Genomic DNA, 6,870 nt, shown 5'->3' on the forward strand with positions numbered 1-6,870 from the left:
TGCAACGCCAGCGGGATCCCGGGGCTGTTGCCGAGCCGTGTGCGCGGCCGCCCGGCACGGCGCGGCCCCGGGAAAGGCCTGCTCCGGAGCCGGGCTGCGGCCGCGGGAGCGCGGGACGGCTGCCCGCTCCCTCCCAGCTCGCCGCGCGCCGCGCCGGGTGCTTTGCTCCTGCTGCGTTTCGGGCGAGTCGTGCAGTCGGTCCTAGCTCGCCGCCTTCCTTATATCGCCCCGCGCCCCGGGCTTTGATTCCTTTGTGTCCTTTGAGCGGGGAAAACGCCACACTCGCAGCGGGGCCGTGTTTTGCCGATGTGATTTCTGTTTTGCTGCGGCTCCTTCTGTCGCGGGCGCATGCCCCAGGCTGCTCGGTGCGTCCCCAAGCCCGTCGGGGCCCGCGGCGCTTCGTCAGCCGGGAGGTGGGGAGAGGAGAGGCCGACGCGAGGTCCTGCACACTCGCCGCTCCTCCGAGGGGTCTGCGCATCCGTCTGTGCCTCGCGCGCCGGGAAGGCGAGCGGAGCCCGGCCCTCCGCGCGCGCAGCTCCCGCGGGAACGGTTTTCCCCTCCCTGAAGACTGCAGCGCCGGGACCAGGATGTGCAAACCCTGCAAAGTGTCACCCGCCACCAGCCAACACGCTGGGACTTTATCTGCTAGGAAATGTGTGTTGCCAATATATTAAATACCTCCGAGCTAATGTATGCCCGGGTTACTGCGGAATTCATTTTATAAGAAGAGCACTGGGATGCACTTTATTAATCATTCTGTCTAACAACCTGCACTCCACAGTTTCGGTTTGATTTGATTCAACCCTGTCTCTCTGCAAAATATATGCCTGAGTGGGTCGGATAATGTATGGCTTAATTTAGAGTTGTATGGGTTTGAATTACCATTTTCATAATGTGCTCTGCGTTAATGTGTTGCATCATTTATACAGGGGAAAAAAAAGTGCAACATTTCAAACCTCTCCAGGAAGCAAAAGTCACCTAAAGGGAACACGGAGCAACAAAACCCGGGTTTTCCAGGGCCGCTGGCGGGGGTCCTTCCCGGGGGGGGCGGGAAGGGAGCGGGCCGGCGCCCGGGCAGCGCGGGCGGCTGCTGGCACGCGGGAACGCGCGCCGGCGGCCGGCGGCTCCCCTCCTTATTGCATAACAACAACTTTTGCAGGCAGCGCCGAATCGCCGGAGACCTCCAGCGGTTGACTCTCGGGTGACCCTGGTCCCAGCGCTCTCCCGCGGACGGCTATAATAACAGCAGCTGTCAGTTACGGCGGCTCTGACCGAGGAGGAAAAAGCACTGATTATCCAAATACAGTCATTAAAGGGGAAATGTGTTTTTAGGACTGTCAGAGTGATTAATGAGGGTTAGCAATCCTTGCAAATGCACTTGTTTAGTCTAACTGGCAGCCTCTATTTTCCTATTGATTTATTGCAGCAGCCGCGGAGGCCTCAGCGCGCGCGCGAGGGGCCGGGACACTCGGCCACTGTGCGCCGCTCCGGCGGGAAGGGTGCCGCGCCGGGGGGGCCGGCGGCAGCCCCCGCGGCCCGCGCCGCCGGACAAAGGCGGCGTTATCCCCGCGCCGGGCCGTCCGCGCCCCGGCCGGCTGCCCCCGCCTAGTAAACCAGGGAATGGAAGAGCGAGGCCGTCGGGGATCGCTCGCTTCCCTTCCTCCGCTGCGCGCGGCTCCCCGCTGGACGAGCTCGCTCGGGTGCCGCGCCGGGCCCAGCGCAGCGAGGCCGGGCGCTGAGCAGCTCCTTGGTGGCACCAACGGCTTTTCCTGCCACGTTCAGCCAGGCAGAGGCCCAGGAGAATAGGGGCTCTGCGGGTATTCCCAGAGGGGCAGCACGGCAGGCACCTCCCGGCAGGAGAGGCTCGGATCAGGACCAGGATCAGGAACGTGCAGCTGACTGGCGGGGTGATGCTCCGAGCAGGATCCGTGGGAGCGACCTGCTGCGGTGATGTCAGGGACGGGCACGATGCTCCGAGCGGGACCACGGGAGCGACCTGCTGTGGTGACACCAGGGATGGATACGATGCTCTGAGCAGGATCTGTGGGAGCGACCTGCTGCGGTGATGTCAGGGACAGGCACGATACTCCGAGCGGGACCACGGGAGCGACCTGCTGCAGTGATGCCAGGGATGGATACGATGCTCCGAGTGGGATCCATGGGAGTGACCTGCTGTGGTGACACCAGGGATGGGCACGATGCTCCGAGCGGGACCGCAGGAGCGACCTGCTGCGGTGACGCCAGGGATGGGCACGATGCTCCGAGTGGGACCACGGGAGCGACCTGCTGTGGCAATACTGGGCAATGGGCACGATGCAGGAGGACTGCAAGGGCCCTGGGGAAGAGCAAAGACCTCGCGATGCTCCTCGGCTCTGAAGCCGAAGCACGTGGGCCGGTGCCGACCAGGATGCTGCATTTGGGACGAGGGCTTCACATGGCTTTAAGCTACTGCCGAGGAGCTACTAGCACTGTTTCCCTGGCTGGGAGTCGACACGGGGTGCGCCTGCCCACTGGCATCACCCTCACCGAAAGAGCCCCTCAAGCTGGGGGGACCTCCAGAGTCACCGGACGGGCGGCGCTGGCCACACTGGGCCCCCGTTTCCCCGGGGCGCGAGCGAGCAGTACAGTACCCTCCCTTCCCGTGACGCCTCTCGGTTTATTATCGTGGGGATTAACTGAGGAGTCGCAATTCCGCAGGCACGGGCGTTTCGGCCGAGCGCTGCTGGGAACGTGCCCCCGGCACTGGAGCTGCATGGCAGCTGGGAATCAGGAGGCGGGCGCAGGCGGCGGCGGCACGCGGGGAGTCCCGGAGCTGCTGAGCAGCCACGGCAGCTCCGGCCGGCGTCACCGCCACCTCCCGCGCCGCTCGCCGGGACGGCAGGCCGGCCCGGGCGGGAAGGCCGGGCTGCTGCGTCGGGGGAAGCAGCAGAGCAGAGGCAGGTGAGGCTCCATTTCTGCATTTTCCTCTTTCTTCGCCCTCTTGCCAAATCCAGCCCGTTGCCGCGCTCCTCGCCGGCTCGCTCCCGCCGCCGGGCTCGGTCCTGCTGCGGCTGCTTCGGTTGTGACTGAATTTTCCATTAGGAGCAACTGCTCCAGGACGTCTGCCCGGTGCGCGTCCCCCCGGCTCCTCCAGCTGCAGGAATGCGTCATGCCCTTGCCTGCTGCTTCAATAACTCCCGAACTTGTGCGGCTTAAGCAAACCGGCGCGGCATCGGCACGCGGCCGGGGGGAGCCTGCTGCATGCACTGATCGATTCACGCGCCCAGCGCCGCCGTCATGCGACTCTGCTGCTCGGCTGATAAATCTCCCTTCCGCTCCCTGGCTTCTCCATGGAGCACGAAGCAAAGAGCAGATCCTGGCTGGGCTGAGGCTCCTTCGGGGTTTTCCTCCAGGGAAAACTGCAAGGAAAGCACCAGGTTATGGCAAGGTGGGCAGCCAGCTGCTTTGCAAAAGCCCTGGCTCCGGGAGTCCCATTACCTTGCTTGACGTCCGTCCTGCAGCTGGAGAAGGAGCTCGCAGCCCTTGCAGCCAGAGCGCACGCAGCAGCGTCGGGCCTGCCGTGTTATCCTGCTGCTCGAGTGCCCGAGGCTGGCAGGCAGCTGCGGCGGGTGGCCGCGGCTCGCACCGGCCGCAGGGACGCCCTCGTGCTGGGGCAGGCACGTCCCCGCTGCCACAGGGCTGCGAGCCCGGCGGCAGAGATGGGCCTGCAGGGCGCGCGGGGCGGCGAGGGCACGGGGCGGGCACGGGGCGCTGCACGGGCGGCACAGCTCCCTGCCGGGGTCCCGCCTGCCCCCCCGCTCCATCCTCCCACGGCCTCTGCTCCTGCTCTGCACGCCGCTCGCACCGTGCCCCGTCTCCCGTGCTGCACGTTGCTGGTATGATGCTTCTCCTGCACCACCTCCCGTGCTGCTCGCACGCTGCTCACACCATGCACACTGCATGCAGCTCACACCATGCTCGCCCTGCACGGGTGCCCACGCTGCACGCCGTGTGCATGCTGCTCTCCTTGCACGGGTGCCCATGTTGCATGCCACGTGCACATCTCTCTCCCCACGTGCTTTCCCACGGTGCATGCTACGTGCACGCTGCTCTCCGTGCTCTGTCTCCCACGCAGCGTCCCCCCCGTCACCCATGCCCCCTGCCCGTTGCCTTCCCGGGGTGCTCGTCCCTGCACGCTGCCCACGGCCCCTTCATCCACGCGATCGGAGCCGTCGGAGCGCCGCGGGCCGCGTGCACGTAGCAGCCTTGCGTGGCAGAGCCCTGTGACGGCCAGATGGACGAGGCGCTGCAAGAGGGGCCCGGCGCGCTTGCAATGCTATTTTGGGTGAAAACGTTTCTTGCAGGATCTCGAAAGGAGCTGGCAGTCCGGTGGCGCGGATGATGAATGAGGGCTGGCTCCGGCGGCGGAGGCCCGCGCCGCCCCCGCCTTCCCGGGAGCGGCCCCGCGCCGCGGGCCCCAGATGGGAAAAGTTAAATGGAAATTACTGCTGAAAGAGGCCGGCCTGCGCCGACTTAGTTAAAGATGTTTATGGATTCAGAAACACGGGCCTGCATATGTATTTAAAGATGACAAATGTGATTCAATAAGTAAGGAATTTCTCCGTGGGCCGCGGCAGGACACGGGGCAGCGCCGGCGCTCGGAGGGGCTCGCCGCCGCTCCGGGAGGCTCTTTCTCCCCGCTCCGGGCAGCGCTGGGTTCATTCTTGGTTTTTTCCAGGATGTGGCCAAGCTGTTCCCCGTGCCGGCGGGGACCTCTCCGAGCACCGCGTCGGGGGCGAAGGCCGGGAAGCTGCCGCGAGCCGGAGCCTCAGCCCGGCTGCTCCGGCTGCTCCGGCTGCTCCGGCTGCAGGAGCGCGCGGGGGGCACCGCCGGGCACATTCCTTCGCCCTGCTTTTATTCCTTAGCAGCACTTGGCTGGGACACAGAGACGGCTAATGAGGGACTGAGTTTATTGCAGTTTGATTTTTCTATTAAAACAATACAATAAAATAAATGCACTTGGAAATCTGGTATGTGTTTGTACATGGTAGATTTATTGCTCTGGAGGCTTCCAGAGAGACGCAGCCTTTCATTCCCTTCCTTACCGGAGCAGATCGTGTTGCAGAGCTTAAAGGGCTCTGGAGCTGTGATTTATTTGAAGGGAGAAACCAGGGAAATCCAACTATCTGTTCTCTGGCTCAGACCGTGCCGTGCCTCTCCGGCCAAGGGAATGCATCAGCACCTCCCCCACGGATTTTTCCTGTCGTTCGTGTTATCCCGCTCTAAATACTCCCCCGTGGCGCGGCTGCCTCCCGCCCCGGGCTGCGGCACCTCGCCGCGGCTGCCCGGCCCGGCGCGGCAGCCCGGGGACGAGCCCGCTGCTCAGCGCCGTGCCGGAGCACGCCGGCGTCGCGGTGGCTCCGGTTTTGGTCTCGGGGACCAGGCTGTAAATCCCCGCCACCGGCCTCGGGGTCGGGATCGCTGCTCGGGGTCGGGATCGCCGCACGGGGTTGGGATCAGCGCTCGGGGTCAGGATTGCAGCACAGGGTCAGGGTCGCGGCATGGGATCGGGATCACTGCATGGAGTCGGGGTCACTGCTCGGGGTCGGGATCACTGCACGGAGTCGGGATCACTGCATGGAGTCGGGATCACTGCACAGGGTTGGGATCAGCACTCGGGGTCAGGATTGCAGCACAGGGTCAGGGTCGCGGCATGAGATCGGGATCACTGCGTGGAGTCGGGATCACTGCACAGGGTTGGGGTCGCTGCACGGGGTTGGGATCACTGCACGGAGTCGGGATCACTGCACGGGGTTGGGGTCGCTGCACGGGGTTGGGATCACTGCACAGAGTTGGGATCACTGCACGTGATTGGGATCACCACTCGGGGTCGGGACTGCTGCACAGGGTCGGGATCACGGCGCCAAACCCGGCGTTGGGGCCGGGTGGGGGGAGAGGCCGGCGTGGTGCCGGCACTCTGGGGGCACCGGGCGCCTTTCCCCGCGGCTGCGGTTCCCGCGTCCCGTCCCGTCCCGTCCCCACGTCCCACCGCGCCGCGCCGCGCCGGGTTTTTCCTTTCTTCCTTTCCCCGCTCCCCGGAGCTGTCAGGCGGTGATTAATGGCCAGCAGGCCCGGAATTGCCGGCACCGCCGGCTCGGCATCGTTGCCGGCGGCAGTTAATGAGGGCAGACAGAGTTTCACACCGCGGGGCCCGGGTTTGCCTCCCGCAGTCCGTGCATCCGTGCATCCGTCCGTCCGTCCGGGCGGCCGCAGCCCCGGCTGCCGCAGGGAGATGCGAAAGCTTTCACGTGCTGGACAGGCGTGGAGGTAATAAACCATTTGTTAATGCAAAAAAAGTCCTCGCTGGTGAAAAGCAGAGAGTCGCAGCACAGACACCGCCTAATGTTCCTGGCCCGAGGTCTGAAAGTAATGATTCTTTGACTATTTTTTTTCCAGGATTATTACAAATAATATTTACCTTTGTGCTAGCTCACATCTTGATGCTGTTAAACACGTGGCCACAGATGGTTTCCCACTCAGGGTAATGACACAGCTCCAACGTTATGAAGCAAAACCCGGCCTGCAAGCCAGAACACCCCACACTTAAAAAATCTATTACTTTTCAATATTATACGAATGTATTTTGCCTCAGCTCAAAGCAATTTCCTAGTTTACCCTTATTAAACTGAGAGGGCGCTGAGCAGAGGTTCTTGATTTATGAAACACATACTAGATTCATTAAAACCTTTAAAGATTTAATACATTTTATCAAGGCCTTAAATCTGGGCAAGCATTTTTTTTAAAAAAAAATCTAATACCGAGTGTATTTCATCTCTGGCGCCCTTTTGCGCTTATTTAAGAGCTGTAAAATTTGGATTGACAAATATTGCT

The sequence above is a fragment of the Rhea pennata genome, chromosome 28, assembly GCF_028389875.1.
Source record: "Rhea pennata isolate bPtePen1 chromosome 28, bPtePen1.pri, whole genome shotgun sequence".
In the NCBI taxonomy this organism is placed as follows: domain Eukaryota; kingdom Metazoa; phylum Chordata; class Aves; order Rheiformes; family Rheidae; genus Rhea; species Rhea pennata.